General features: G+C 43.7%; 1 protein-coding gene across 5 annotated transcripts in view; it reads right to left on the reverse strand.

Moving 5' to 3' along the window:
• ASTN2 (astrotactin 2) overlaps positions 1 to 16,932 on the reverse strand; it is an 881,464-nt gene that overhangs the window by 502,884 nt on the left and 361,648 nt on the right. The gene's annotated exons all lie outside the window — the stretch shown is intronic.

Here is a 16,932-nt window from a genome sequence, read left to right on the forward strand (position 1 = left end):
AAATGGTAATAACTTTGAGAGGTCCATTCATGGAAGAACATCAAAGAACTCATCACCAAACATCCCTTTAAAGGAACCATGGAGATGGACAGGCTACTGGTATTTTGAGTGTTCTATGTTCGAAAAAGAGTTATTTCCAAACAAAGCTGCATGAAAGCCTGGTTTTCTTTCCCCAAATGGAGTTTTGCTTGATTGTCTCCAGGCAATTGTGTTTCTGTTTTCTGTCTTTCTCACTTCAAATTGTCATCAAAGTCTGCCTAAAAGAGATTGCCATCAAATTCCACATGACTTTATGTACCACTGGCCTTGCTTCAAAGTTGAGTTAGGGGTGTCTGAGTCTGGACAAAAGAGGTTTGAAGAGTTGAAATTTCAAAAAAAAATTATTTTTCTCTCCATGGATATAACAATTTGGTACCAAGTTAGGCAGCAAGGTTTGAAAAGAACAAAGTCGTGAAAAATGCTTCCTGTTTTCCTTTAGGTTATTTATTTTTTTAAAGAACTGGGATTAAATATTGAAGACAACCATTTGATTGAAGGCAACTGTTTGCTTTTAATTTAAGAATTTATTTTTTTCCTTCCTTTTCTTCCTTTTTTTTTTTTTTTAAAACTTTCTTGATGACTTCACTGGGGATATATGCATCAAGCCCAATCTCAATGTTGGAATTCTTTTTTATCTAAGATCAGTGCTTCTTGAATGAACATGGTGGACAGTTGCTCCCAAAACTCAAGGGTCCTCTGGCTCTGATTTGTTAACACAGTAGCACCCTATTGTGCATAAGGGATACATTCCAAGGCCCCCTGTGGATGCCTGATACCACAGATGATACCAAACTCTGCATATACTATGTTTTTTCATATACATACATATTTAAGATAAAATTTAATTTATACACTAAGCAGAGTAAGAGATTAACAATAACTAATAATAAAATAGAACAGTAATAATGTACTGTAATAAAATTTATCCCTCTCTAAATATCTCACCTTACTGTACTCACTCTTCTTGTGATGATGTGAGTGGATAAAATGCTCACGTGATGAGATGGTGTAAGGTAAATAAACACAGACACGTGACATGGCATTAGGCTACTACTGACCTTCTGATGTATCATCTGCTTTTGGACTGTGATTGACTGCACGTAACTTCAACCTCGGAAAGTGAAAGTACAGAAAAGGGGGCCCACTGTGTTAAAAAATTTCCTTCTTTATCAGCTGCTCAAGTAAGACAGGAGTTCAGATGGGAGGCAAGGGCTAGACTACAGGGTGAAACAGGTATGGTTTAAATCCTAGTCCAGCTACTGACCTGCTGGGTGGCCCCGGAACAGATCATTCGATCTTGGTTAAGTCTTCTCTGTTTCCTTATCTGCACAATGGAAATGCTTACTTCATAGAGATTCCATGACCATTAAATAAAATGATAATTCTATGAATAATTGGACCCTATGTAGATGGTACCCTCTGGAGCTGTGCTCCATGGTGGTTATGCCCAGGACATAGACAATAGTTTCATTTTTATTTTATTTAGTTATTTTTTAATGTTTATTTTTGATGGAGAGAGAGAGAGAGAGAGAGAAAGCATAAGCAGGGAAGGGGCAGAAGAGAGACAGAATTTGAAGTAGGCTCCAGGCTCTGAGCTGTCAGCACAGATTCTGATGTGGGGCTCGAACCCACAAGCCATGAGACTATGACCTGAGCTGAAATCTGATGCTTAACCGGCTGAGTCACCCAGGCACCTCAATAGTTTCATTTTTAAAACCAATGTGCACCTTTCTCTTGCCTGCCCAACCAAGGAGCCCATTTCCCTGTGCTGAGCCATGGCTTGTCCCAGTAGCACCTCCAATTTTCACAGTATCCCGGGGTGAACTGGGTAAGACAGGAAATGAGGGTTACAACTTTAAGATGTGTGGCAGGAGTGAAGTGTAGAGGGCTGAGAAGAATGCCCTGAACATATTAGTTTCAATAAAACCATCATGAAAATACTATGTGTGGTTGAGATAGGACTGGCTGATGGAATGAACAAATGAATGAACGGACCATGTGGCTTTCCAGATTCACCAGCCTAACTTTGTGGCTTACCTGCCCTGCTCCCCCTTCTTCGGTGATGTACCCCTTTCTATGGCACACCCTTCTTTCTGCCTCTCCCAAAGAGCCTGCACAAACGTCAAGGGCTGTTTGGCAAAGATGGCTCACAACTGCGAGCGCTAAGAATAACCATATTAGCAATTCCTCCCGGATCTGTTTCATTACTACACTGCGGGTTCGATGCCAACCGACCAAATTAGGCCCAAGCACCTGCCTGCTTTCGTGTCTCTCACTGTCAGTGTGTGTGCATGTGTCCCTCCCTCTCTAGGTCTCTGGCCTTCTATTCTCTTCACTTTTGTCTAGAAATAAATTCAGTGGGAAAAGCACAAGGTCTCAGACCTCAGAACTGGCAAAACTGGATTCAACAAGTGCCCTCACCACTTATTATTTGAATGACCTCAGGAAATGCTTTATATTTTTTTTTCTCAGCTTCCTCATCAAAAAGGGAATGCATACCACTTACCCGGCAGCATTCACAGGAATATTAAATGCGACTGCGTGTATACCTGGCTTCTTGGATGTGCTTACCAAATGGGAGATTTTGCTGCTGCGGCTGTTGTTAATCTAATTGATCCCAGAAATAATTCTGGAGGGCAGGTGTTACTTTTAGCCCCATTTCACAGATAAGAAGACTCCAGCTGAAGGAGGTTAAAGGTATATGTCCTCAGTTACACATCAAGAAAGTTGATAATTCCAAACTAGAACTCATTACAGAGCTCTGTCTCTAATACCAGGCTGCCTCCTTCCCATTCCTCTCCCTGTTATAAGTGTGTGTGTGCACACACACACGTATACATGCATGTGTGCATACATGCATGTGTGTGAATGTGTGTTCATGTATTTGGCTTCTGTCAATATTCATCTCTGGTTATTTCTCTAAGTACTCAGCTTCCCATGGGGGTGGCTGAAACATAAATCAGACCATGTTGAGAGTGTGTGAGAAAGAAATGGCAGGAGAAGGTGACATAATATTGTAATTCAATACTTAATATCTCCGAAGACATGTAATACATCCTCATGGCATTTCCAGAAGATATTTTCTGGAAACTGGACAATAATTCACATTAATGCGAAGCCTAAATCTAATTGTTTTATGAGACTACAAAGGACTACGTAGGATAAAGCTTCCAAAAATGTTGAGGCTTTAACAGTCATGTTGATGGAACAGATTTCACTGTCTGGCACAGATGAGAACAGCTGCCTAGATATATAATATTGGTACCTGGAGCACGATAACAAAAGAAATGTGCGGCTTAGCCACACTGTAATGTTCACTGCCATGACTGCCATGAGCCCTCCGCCAGCCAAACCCTGCTATGAATTATGGGAAAGATAAAGAGAGAAAGGATAAGATTTTGAGGGCTGAAGGAAGGTCTTGAGGCTTCAACAGGCCACAGGATGGCAGAGACCCACATTTCTGGTATATGACATGTGAAGGATGAGTTATTTCAATCTGTTACCAGAGGGAGATGTGGGGCTTGAGGGAGCCAGGCTCCGGAGCCAGATAGGATGGGTGGGAGCCCAATCCTGCCATTTATTAGCCGGCTTCTGCCCATTACCTGACCTTGTGAGCCTATGGGTTCCTATTCCATCAAATGGGGATGACAGTACCTGCCACATAACTCCTGTGTATAAAGGCACATTGAGATATCCATGGTTGATGAGGAAAGCAAGGGGGGCAAGAATATGTAGGACCTTATCTCAGGTATCAAACAAACAAACAAACAAACAGCAACTCAGGGGGTGTGTGTGTGTGTGTGTGTGTGTGTGTGTGTGTAGTAAAATTTCTGGAAGGATATACACAAAAAAAGTCATCCACCCAACAGACCAGAACTAGGAGTATGAAAGAGGGCATCTTTAGTATTTTCTTAATCCAATCCTGTTGCTGCTGCTACTATTATTACTACTGATATTATTACCACTACCATCAGTATTAATACCAGCTACTTCAGAAGGTTTGGGAGGAATAAAGGATAGAATATATATAAAGTTGTAATATTGAGTCCAACACATAGTAGGTAACCAAAATGTGCCCATTCTTTCTTTGTCCGTGGCAACAAAGGACTATGCTTTCCCTGCCTTGGAACAGAAAGAGCCACTGGATGACGGGCTGGCAGCAGTTGACCGGATGTAGCCATTCTTCCCTCCCTTCCTAGCCCACTCCCCTTGACTTCGCAGAAGTTGTTCCCATAACCCGGACACCCTCCTCACCATACCGATCCTCCTAGGTCCAGCCAAAGGCACGCCCTTCTTTCCCTTGTCCTCTCACGTGGAAGTGACATGTCCTTCTTCTGCCCCGAATGCCCTGGCCTCTGTACCTCTCTCTTTACATCACCTTACATCAGTGTCGCCGCTAATGCCACGTGAATTCGGCACACACTTACTGAGTACCTCCCCATCCATGTGACCAGGGTTGGAGCATACTGATATTTTATCCACTGCACGACAGAGTGCGCTTTCTGAGAGACCACCCATGTCTAACGTATTTTCTTTTTTTTTTTTATATGAAATTTATTGTCAAATTGGTTTCCATACAACGTATTTTCAAATTACTGTTTCTCAGCCCAGTGTTGGGCACTTAGTGGGTGATCAGAAAACATTCTGAGTGGATGGACGGATGAAGTGAGAAATGGTGCTTTCTATTTGAAGAACATTACCCTACATGTTACCAAATGGAAAGAAAAGAAAGAAACCATACAGTTCTACAAACCCACTCTCCAATGGTACTTCAAATTTCACTTGAGACTCACTAATGAGCCTTAGCGGCGGGCAATTTTTGTTTAGCATGTAAGGTGCTGTGTGACAACTTTACAACCAATATCTGACTTGATCCTCAAGCAAGAAATATTGGGAGATTTTGGAGTCAGACAGATCTTCTTCAGCAGCTGTGTGAGTATGGGCAAATTTATTATTACCCTTGTTGGGACTCAGTTTCCTTATTAGAAAAAAAAAGAGGAAAATAATAGTTACTGCCTCTAGGATTATTGTCAGGAATAAGTAATGGGGCGCCTGGGTGGCGCAGTCGGTTGAGCGTCCGACTTCAGCCAGGTCACGATCTCGCGGTCCGTGAGTTCGAGCCCCGCGTCAGGCTCTGGGCTGATGGCTCGGAGCCTGGAGCCTGTTTCCGATTCTGTGTCTCCCTCTCTCTCTGCCCCTCCCCCGTTCATGCTCTGTCTCTCTCTGTCCCAAAAATAAATAAACGTTGAAAAAAAAAATTAAAAAAAAAAAAAAAGGAATAAGTAAGGTAATGGATATCAAATATTTTTTAGAGTGGTTGGCATTCAATTGTACTACTGTATAGGCACATATGTTTTATGGAATTCTCATCATTCCCATGGCACAAATGAAGACGCTGAAAGCAGTAAGGGCATTTCTTGCTTGAGTTACATACAACTATTTAACGACCAACCCGGGACTGAGTCCAGATGTCCAGACTCTGGGTGTTGGGCTTCATTTACTGTCACTTTGCTTCTCAGCAGGCTGGTTATTGCACTGAAGTCTGAATGTATTTATCCATATATTCAACAAATGTTTATTGAGTGCCATACGTACCTCGGCCCTGGTTGTAAGAACTGGACATTTAGCAGGGAGAAAAAAAGATAGCACTTGGCTGTAGAGAGTGCACTCAATGTTGAGTAGATGAGCATTGAACAGGTAAATGCACCAACACTTACATGACTACAAATAAAAAGAAGAGCCGTGGATTAAGAAACAGGCTGCTGTGAGTACCTAAATGTGTGTGTGTGTGTGTGTGTGTGTGTGTGTGTGTGTGTGTGTGTGTGTGTTTTGGGGTGGAAGAGGGAGGGTGGTGATATCAGTGAAATAATGTTCCTTGCAAAGAAAATAAGACGTGAAGTTTCTGAGATAGAAAATTGGTTAGGTTCCGTTTCAGTCTGAACTCACATTAGCAAACGAGGCTAGCTAAACCCGAGGATTCGTGGGACACCGGGCACGTGTTTATGTGGTTTCCTCTCAAACTTAATTGTCCTTTCTGGAGTGCTAAATATTTGAAAGAGCACAGTTAAATACCCAAACCATGATTTGGTGAACCCAAACCAGACCCCACAGTGCAGCCTCACAGTTTACACCTCAGGAATGGGCATTAGCAGAGGCCACATAAAAGACCAAATGTAAAGGGGTGCCTGGGTGGCACAGTCAGTTGGGCATCCGACTTCACCTCAGGTCATGATCTCACAGTTCGTGAGTTCGAGCCTTGCGTCGGGCTCTGTGCTGACGGCTCAGAGCCTGGAACCTGCTTCGGATTCTGTGTCTCCCTCTCTCTCTGCCCCTCCCCCACTCACACTCAGTCTCTCTCTCTCTCTCTCTCTCAAAAATAAAGATTAAAAAAAAAGACCAAATGTCGAACTAAAATCATTTCACTTTTGCAAAGGACTAGACAATTTTCTACATTTTTGTTGTTAAGTTCATTTAGATGATGCAGCCCTTCTGTCTCTTTACAGACAGCGTGTCTGGTACAGTGTTTAAGGGCAGGCATAGGGAGCCAGGCGATCAAGTATTCACACTGTGGCCCTGCCGGCAACTAACCAAGTCAAATTGGTCCAGTTAAATGGGCCTTGGTTCCTCAGCTATAAAATGGTGGATAATAATCTCATAGGAATGTGGAAGGTAATATATGTAAATTAAATTTCTGTTGTTTCAAATTACCCAGCTTTAATGTAAATGAGGTAATACACGTAAAGTACTTAAAATAGTACCTGGTATGTAATAAATGCTTAATAAGTGTTAGCTACTCTTACACTATTTCTACCTAAATATATTTGATGATCCCATTGTGAAATACAAGAGAATGCAGCCTCGTTCAAATACAGTTTGGCAAAAACAAACACAATAACCCAGGCTCCTGCTTAAATAACATATTAGCTCTGGATATAACAGTGTAAACAAAAGCTCATTCTGTGACTCATTTCTATTTTCTTAATTGCCTGCTCTTGCTCTGGACCTCAGCCAGGAGTCAGTCTTTAGCCGTGCCATGGATATACACATATCAAATTGTGCGTGTGCGTAAACAAGAACACACAGGTCCTGGTGCTTCTGAGGGCTGCAAAGAAATGGCATTAGAAGTGAGTGATTTGAAACAACTGAAATTTAATTAAAAACAAAATTAAAAGTTGTTCCAAGCCCAGTGCTCCAGCCAGCAAGACTCAGAGGAAATTAGTAAGTGGTACTAATAGTCGGATCCAATTCACAAACCTCTATGAAGAGATAGTCAGAGGGAAAAAAGATGCATACTCTTTAGATGAAACAATTAAAGATCACTTCTGAGAAATAATCATGAACAGTATCCCAGGGCAAAAAGGAATATTATTAGCTGGTGTGTTCCTTTTTGACTTTCTCATTTCCATTACAGGAAAGTGCCCTGAAATTCCCCAAGTAGCATCTTCTATGGCAACAGACAAGGATACTGATTTTGAAAACCAGACTAATATGAGTGGGCGGTGGGGCAGATTCCTTTTAAAGAGTAATTGTCACCCGCTGCCTGACATTCCTCTTTACCAATTCATCCACCTTTTAAATTTTCAAGAACTCTGGTTGCTTAGTAAAATTCCAATCCCCTTCAAATTACAGATCTCAAACCACGAGCTAACAAGTGTTGGCTGGAAATTGGGGACTGGGTTCCAAGACGATTAAATGAGCTGGTTTCTGGGGTGCCATTATGGATGGTGTCAGAGTGGGCAGTGAGGCTGTGCTGGTGGCAGAGCAGAGAAGTTAAGTCCAAGAGAGACGTGGATCTGTCCCTGCTTTTCAGCGCAGCACAGAGACAGACAGACAGACAGAAAGAAGCAAAAACCAAGTCAGGAACCATGAAGATACAAGAAATGAGCTGAAGGCAATAAAAGAGGTGGGGCGCGAGAAGTCAGGGAGAGAAGTAACCGGAGATGGGTAGCTGAAACTTTCTGCGAGTGTGAACTGGCTGGAAGGAGGGTGGCCCCGCTGAATTTAAACACCCAAAGTCAGGGCACATAGCAAATGCCCCTGAACAAAACAACACTCATCAGAGCCCTACTTTGCTGAACATCTTGTTGCCAGTGGAAAAGCAACAAGAATGCCTATCCATAGAAGATCTGGTTCCTGCTCTCCTCTGCAACCCTACCCCCCCCAGGCCCCCCCAAACCGTGCAGATCTCTTTCCAGATTTTCCACTACTCTAGTGGTTTGAATGTGCTCTGCCTGGAACACGCTTCCCTCCCTCACACCTTTCCTGTCTCGAATGAAATGCCACCTCCTCTGACCACTATATCTGAGCTTGACATCCCAACGTTCCTCTTTGTTTTAATTGTTTTACACCATTTCAATTATTTTCACAGCGGCCCTCACTTATTTCCCTGCCACAACATATTTTGCTATTTTGCTAATTTTCTTCGGGGCCTGTCTCTTGCTGAGAATGAAAGCATTATGAAGGCAGAGGCATTCATAATGTCTTTTTTCAGGATAGCGTCTCTACTGCTCCAGGACAATAGGGACACGTGAAATAAATATTCATTCAATGTGTAACTTCTGTAATGATTAAATAGGCCATTGCAGGTTAAACACCCAGTACACTGGCTGCCACATCAGAGGCATGTGATGACTTTACTGAGATTTTTATAATCATCTAATATTATATTGACTTAGATTCTAACAGTGAGTTTGATCCTGGGAGGACAGAAGGATGGAGACTTGAGAAGGCAATCGGAGGGCCCCAAATACCAAGTGTCTGTCTTCACATGTGTCTAGAACCCCCAATTTGCAGGAAGAATGTGCTTGTTATATACATGGATCTTACTGCGGGCCTTAGGCTGGGAAGAGAGTGGTGCTGGAGGCTGATAGAGCAGGTCCATCAGGGAAAGGGGAAAATCTGAGACCAATTATCTTTGGCACAAACCAGTTTCGTCCTATCCTAACAAACTCTTTGAGGAGGATCATGGATCTGTCCAAGATCAACCTATCCTTGATGCTCAACTCTGCCCCTACTTTCACCAAGATCCACCTCGGGGAGAAGTGTCTTCTCCATCTTCTGTTCTGTTTTTGATGTAGCTTTGCAAACAGTGCAACTTATGCTTCCTGGCTCAAGACTGGTGTTCAAGAGTCCATCCCACTGTCAGATCATGTGACCAAATTTTATGTCTTGACTGGGGAATAGATCTAAACATAATAGACTCCACTCTATGTTAGATACTGTTTCAAAATTTGGAGTCTATAAAAGTGGAAGAGTCCCTACCTGAAAGTAGCACATGACGCAGCGGGGAGATAACCAGACAGACAGGTATCACAGAGCATCACCAGTGTTATGATGAAGAGGAACCAGGAACCTTTGGACACACAGAGCACGGACCCTGATTCCTCTGCAAGGTCAGAATGGCCACATCTGAGCTGAATGTCAACACACCAGAAGGCAAAGCTAGGTGAAGTGGAGGCAAAGGAGAATTTTGGCAAAAAGGAAAGGATGTTTGTAAAGCAACAAAAAGAGAACCTTTGGGGCCTTCGAGAAACAGCCTGGCTGGAGATTGGCTGGAGTGCAAATGAGATGGGAAATGGGCAAAGATAGGCTGAAAGTAGTTCCCGGCACTCGCAATTTAGAAAATTGCTACGCCAGCTACTTTGCAACATGCCCACAATGTGCCCTCACCTCTGTGCCATGTTCTCCCTCTTGAGGTGGCAGAAGCTGCCATGTTTAATTGATTCCATATTTCAAATGTGACACCAGTTCCAATCACTGGGCCCCTGGGCCTCCCTCCAGGCCTCTGCTTCCATGGCCGGTCCCACGCCCAGCACATTAATACAGCATCTGACTCTTTGTAGGAGATGCACCCCCCCCCAAATCTTCGTGCTCACAGATCACACCAGCACCTGTATGGGGGCCTGGGATGATAGCTCTCCAGCCTCTGCCCTGGCCTCAACACTGTGATAAGACATCACTTGAACTATTACTCACACTGTCAAACCTGTAGGAGAACAGCCTTCAGAGATCTGGCGAGTTAATTTTGCTCGCAGAACACAGTGACATCTCTTACTAGTAATTTTCATCCAGGCAGGATCTGTACAGGTCCCAATATGTGTTCTTCAAAGTTGCTTGCATTCCCCCCCCCCCCACTTTTTTTTCTACAACCATAGACAAGATGTGGGTATCTGGTTCCTGATCTTCACACAGGAAAGCTGGCACAGGAGCACACGGTAATATTAGCTAGCCCTTAGCGTGTTTACCACATTCCTGGCACACTGGCATCCCCGTGTTTCAGAAGACCGAGCTGTGCCACGGGAGAGGTGGAGTGAGGATTTGAACCCATGTACTCCGCCACTGGCGACCGTGGTCTTAACCACCACACGTCACAGCTTGGCAGAAGACACTCTTATTTTGATGTCTGGGGTCGCCAGCCTCTCAGGGACGCCAAGAGGCAGATGCAGAGCGGCCTGTGACTCCCTCCCCTCCTCAGCCCCTCCTTGCAGTTACTAAATGTCCTTGGCTCCAGCTCTACAGGAACTCCCTTCTCTCTCTCTCTCATTTCTAATGCCCCAGTTCAGACATCACCATACAGACTAAATGTAACAGCCCCTAACAGGTTCCTTTCCTTTGGCCTCGGCCACTCAGACTCACCCTCTACACTGTGGTCAGTCAATCCACAATCTCCACCGTGTACTGGAGATTTCACAGGAAAAAGACAGCGACACTGTCTGCCCTCAAGGGGCTGAAGGCAGCATTAGCAAGGGCTATTGTTGACTGAGCATTGACTATGTGCCACATGCTTGCCTTAGTTTCGTATTCAGTCATTTGCCCTCTGAAGTGGTTTACTGCTGCCATCCCCATTTCACAGATAAGCAAACAGAGGCTTAGAAATGAAATAACTAGCTCAACACTACATGGCTACAAAATATCAGAGCCAAGTATTGAACTTAGGGAGTGTGATTCTATATCCCAGACTCTTAACCAAATTAGACACTGAATAAGCAATTGTAAATGTGCTGACTGCACATTTAACAGCGAGACCTAACTTAGACTAGAAGTAAGGGTAGGATGCCAATGGAAAAAAAAATATTACTGAGTGCCTCCTCTTTGCCAAACATTCTACTACTGAATGCTTGACAGATATTATCTCATTTAGTTTCCCTAAGAGGAAGCTATTATCATCATGTCCACTCTACAGATTAGGGAACAGGCCAGAAGGGTTAAGTAACATCTGTAATATCAAATAGCTATTAATTCACAGAGTCAGCATCTCAACCCAGATACATCTAACTCTACAGCCTGATCTCTTAATTACCATCTTGCATTGCCTTTTGTAAGAGCAACTGGGATGTCTACGCTCCCTTGTTTATTTATTTTTTTTTTAATTTTTTTTTTAATTTTTTTTTTTCAACATTTATTTATTTTTGCGACAGAGAGAGACAGAGCATGAACAGGGGAGGGGCAGAGAGAGAGGGAGACACAGAATCGGAAACAGGCTCCAGGCTCTGAGCCATCAGCCCAGAGCCTGACGCGGGGCTCGAACTCCCGGACCGCGAGATCGTGACCTGGCTGAAGTCGGACGCTTAACCGACTGCGCCACCCAGGCGCCCCTACGCTCCCTTGTTTAAATCCTCCATGACCTCCAATCACCTCCTTGAGGGAAGTCCAACAAAAAGACCCTGCTCTCCCATCTGTTCCTCCCATTATTCTTCATCATGCCCCTTGGAGCCTGGGATGCTCTGGATGCTATCTGTTCCTTCCACACCTTTTCCTAGGGTGTCCTCCTTGTCTGGGACATTGTCCTTCTTGTCCTCACTCCATCCTGGATCTCCGACAGAGCAAACATTCTCACTCCCAATCCTGCCCACCCAGCTCCTCCCAATGGGACAAATCCTCTCACTCCCTAAGGCTTTACCCAGATCTGGCCAGTGGAAAATACTCCAAGTTTCCCTGGCAACCTCGCTCACTCTTGTCTACACGCCCTACATGGTTCTGATTATGATTTGCCTTTTGTAGTCTTTTGCTTTATAGCTATCCTGTCACTTTAAATAACAGGCGTGAGCCCTTTGAAGATATGATTTGCGTTTACTGAGCACCTGTTATGGGATATTTTCATATCCCTCTTGATTTCATCACCTTCACCTTACAAAATAGAGGCTAAGAGCTTTACTTTTATAGACGGTGGAATTGCTGGCTCAGAGAAGTGAGGTGACTCATCTAAGACCCATAGTTAGTAAGTAGAGAGATACAGCACTGAACCTGTGGTTTTCTGATTCTATATCTCACGTGCTTTCCTGTCTCACCCTCCTTTAGCACTGACTGTGTCTGAGTTTGTCCTAGAGTGTGAGTTTTACCCTGTACAGGCATTCAGCAAGGGCCAGCTGAAAGTCTTAATGTGTGGATTCACCAATAAAGCCCAAATGGGAATTAGAGTTAAAGCAGAAGAGGGAATGCACAGAAAGTTCAGGAGTGGTTCAGGCTCTGGGGATTATTCAAGCTGCAGGTAAGATGCCCGAGCCTTTAGCAAAGGTTCAGAAAGTTTCCAACAGCTGCCCCCAAACCAGGACGGTGCAGCTGCAGATATATTTGGCTTAGATAATCTAGAGGGGTAGCTGGGGAGGAAAGCCAAACAGCAAGGCTCTGATGGGCACTAGGGACCGGAGGGAGAAAGTGCAGAGAGGCAGGAGGGATGTGCAGGATTTAATTATTCTTCCCATCTCATCATCTCCCCTCTGAATGTGATGCATTCTCTCCCTCCCATACTGTTGTTGGCATCCGAGATGTTCAAGGTCCCCTGGCAGCTGAAGCTTCGAACTGGAGATGGGAGGCATCTTTCCCACCATGGCCCGGATCCCCACCACTTCTTTTTTCTTTCCAGCAGCCTTGGGAGCCCACAGTCCCTGCCCAAGCTTGGCTGTGATCCTTCTAAGCTTTCTTCAAATGGCAACTTGTGGGCTGTGAAAGGTTTGCTCAGCTGCCTTTGCTTCGAAGATCCTTGCTCAAGGGGGCTGGCTGGCCACAGAAAGGCCTGGCCAGATAAGACTCAGAAGAGATGCGGATGCTAATGGGATGGATGCATAAAGACTCCAGAGGCCATGTACCCAATGGGATGAATAAAGGGCAACTTTGCAGTCAAATGCTCTACTCCTGAGTTATATCCCCTCTAAAGGGGAATATTTCTCATTCTACTTTTAGAAAGTTATGGCAGGGAGGCATTTTAGGTACCATCTTGTTCCCTTCCCAGATTGTACCAGGAAGAAACAGGCCCGGAGAAGTCGTGGTAGAGCCACAGCCCAAATGCAGTCATCTAATTTTATGTCTACCATGTTCTACAGCCACAAATAATTTTGCTCACCCCCTTCCTGCCTCTATGGCATTGAAGTGCTCACATAAACTTCATGGGCTTTAATTTCCCTTAAATTTAAAGTGAGAATAATGTCTGGATCTACTTCATGAGACATTAGAATGAAAGCAGGTAACCCTTTTCAAGGCACTTAGCAGTGTTCTGTAAACATTGCCAATTATTAATGTTGGTGTTAGCTCATCATTGGAATACTTGACCAGCAGGGTCTACATGTATGCACTGACAAGTGCCCATGCCCCTCTAGGAAGCATGGCATCACCCATCAGCCACCTTCATGTAAACATCAATGGCTCTGAGATCCAGCTCAGGCGGCACCCCTCAAGATATCCTCCTCTTAGTACCATTCCCCATCTCCAGCTTGGGGTACTTAGCTGCCCTTCTTTTCTATCCCCACAGCATCCAGCACAACTCTCTCTCTAGGAGAGGTCAGAGAGTGTGTCTTATTCATGTCTCCACCCCTGACATCTACACATGCCATGGAGAAGAGGATGTGCGATATTTGTTAACCAAAGGAAGGAAAGGAAGGCAGAAGAGGGGGGAGAAAACAGGCATTATGTATGAATAAGAAAGTGGTGTTGATAATGAATTTTTAACTATTTAATTTCTTCCTTCTGGCCAAGCTAAGCCTCCCCAAAATTGTACCTTCTACTGATGTGGCCATACCCACTAGGCTCTTTCCAACTCCTTTACTGTCCTCATAAGTAATAAAGTTATGAACAAACAGAAATGGGAAAGCACCACATTCTCATAATCAGACCTATTCTCATAGTTGGCCAAGAGATCCCACATATATCAGCCCATTGACACTCATTTGGGGTAGGGAGTATTAACACTGCTTTTGGGGGTGGCTGGGTGGCTCAGTCAGTTAACATCCAACTGTTGGTATCAGCTCAGGTCATGATCTCATGGTTTGTGAATTTGAGCCCCCACACTGGGCTCCCCACTGACAATGCAGAGCCTGCTTGGAATTCCATCTCTCCCTCTCTCTCTCTCTCTCTCTCTCTCTCTCTGCCCTTCCCCTGCTCAGTCTCTCTGTCTCTCTCAAAATAAATAAATACATTCTAAAAACTATTAAAAAAAAAAAAAAACATTGCTTTTGGATGAGGAAACAGAGGCTCAGGTCAAAAAAAAAAAAAAAAAAAAAAAAACAACTGGAAAGCAGAGTAGCTAGGTGTAGAACTCACATCTCCTGGGTCATAGATCAATGCACTTAACCACTGCACCATGTTATCTTCTCTCTCCCAGCACTGTACCACTGCCTCACCCCTACACCACTGTGCAAACACCAAGTCAATAAGGAGGGAACATCACACTATAATCCCAAGCTCCCTCTCATCAGAGCTCCCATCCATCACTCTCTCCTCCCTGCTGAAAAGTCAAAGTGGTCTTCTGCTCACAATAGCAGAATAGAATTATTAATGAGAAGAAATTACATTTCCCTACCCCTTTCGACCGTCCTCTGCCCCCCATTCCTAGGAACGTATTTTTGGACTCAATGTGCTATCAAAACACAGAAATTAGTCTCTAATTTTGGACGTCAAACTCAGTTATCCCTTTTGTTAGGAAAGGAAATTAATAACAATTCATCCTGGTCAGGAGCCAAGCTAACATCTTAGCACAGAGTGTCATTAAAAATCCCAACCCAACTGGCTGTTGTGATATCTTTAAAAGCTTCAACATGTTCAGCCGCTTAGAGTGGTTTTCCAGAGTTTATTCTCCCTCAAGCCCCTTGTCACTTTTAACCTGGGGATCAGTTACTATTTAAGGAAGAAATAGCTTGAAGCATTTTTTCTCCTTCCATGGTTTTGTAGACTTAGGCTTTTCTAATAAAGAGGTTTGAGGGGGAAAAAAGCAGATTCTACTCTAGGGGGTATCCACCGCCCCAAGCAACAGCTCCAGGCCATTGCTGAGTGAGTTGCCCATTAAGTACCAGAAGAGGAAGAAGGGAAAGAAGTTTTCACAGTTTATAATTATATTACCAGTTTCATTACAGATCTCATTTTAATTCTGACTGAAACCTAGCCTTGCCTTCTCCCTGCACTCTCTCATGTATAGTTATTAAATCTGGGTTGGAGTTCAACCTATTCTTCCTGATTTCAGCATATTAATATGGTTTATTGGTATTTCATTGCCACCTCCCCCTTCTCTGCCCCCCCCCCCCACCGGGTGTTCTGAATCTCAGCTCAATTTATATTTTCCCCTCTTCCTGGGCTTCTGGATAAAGCTGGTTTCATTTTGGTGCTGGGGGGAGAAATGTGATTTTGATTGGAGTTTCTTATCTTTGGGGATGGGAGGAAAAACTGTGGGGAGTGAAGTCAATCACAAGAAAGGCAAACTCAGATTTTGTGCACCGTCATTTCCCCGGATGTATCTTCTTAGGTTATCTAGGTTCACCTGCCTGCCCCACCTCCCTTCATTTCACAGACACAATTTATTATATGTCTGCTGAAGCCTCTGTTAGACCTCACAGTAGGGTAGGACATGAATAAGCTGTGGCCTTTGACCTTGAGGAAATTTAAGTCTAGCTAGTGAAATCACTTCATTTTTTTGGTTTTCTTTCTTTCTTTCACTCACTCATTCATTCATTCATTCAATGAATGCTGTTCGGTTGCACAAACTCTGATTTAGACACTGTCCTAGGTGCTGAATATAATGAGCAAAACAAATAAAATCTTTAGCCTCATGGAGCTTACAACTTAGTGGGAGAGACCAACATGAACTAGATAATATATAATTACCAACTTAAATAATTGGAATAAAGGAATAGAGCAGGGGTTGTGGAGAATAATTACTAAGGGACCTAAAAGAGGCAGGGATATGAAAAGAGGAAGTCAATCACTTTAGGGTAAATAAATTTGTCCAGAAGAAACTGGGGAGGTAGGGAAAATGTTTTCCAGGCAGTGGGAACAACTTGTGCAAAGGTCCTGAGGTAGGAGGCAGCTAAGGATATTTAAGGAACCCACATAAAGACAGTGGAGTAAGTTGAGGCTGAATGGAGAGGTAGGTAGGGACCTGATCTTGCAGGAACTTAAGAGCCATGTTAAGAAGTTCAGTCTTTACAATTATAGTAAGAGGTACTTGAACAGGTTTTATGAGAAAATGCAGTATGCTGAAATTGCTGATTTTAAAATATCAACTCTGTTTGTATTGTCGAAAACAGACTGGAGAGGAGTCAGATTTAACTCAGGAGGCCAGTTCTTAGGACTATGGCAGTTGTTCCAATGACACATTCATAACAATAACAGTGATGGGAGGTAGGCTGTGGGGTTATTAAAAAGGCAGAAATATAGTTCTATCTAGTTTTCAAGGAAGGGGGTTTTGATAAACAGGGTTTTCTGGAGGAAGGAGAAAATTAAGTTAGGCCATGGAGATGGGTAGAGTTGCAGTATATGGAAACTAGGAAGGGCACTTCTGGTGGAGAGAAACACTTAAGCAAATGTACATAGGAAGACACAGGCAAAATAGCCTATCTGTCATAACAGCATCAAATGTGTGCAAAGTAGTGAAGGGCAAACAAGGCGGAGACCCTGCTATGGAGAACTTTC

Source organism: Puma concolor, chromosome D4, assembly GCF_028749965.1.
Source record: "Puma concolor isolate L17-30 chromosome D4, mPumCon1.1.hap2, whole genome shotgun sequence".
In the NCBI taxonomy this organism is placed as follows: domain Eukaryota; kingdom Metazoa; phylum Chordata; class Mammalia; order Carnivora; family Felidae; genus Puma; species Puma concolor.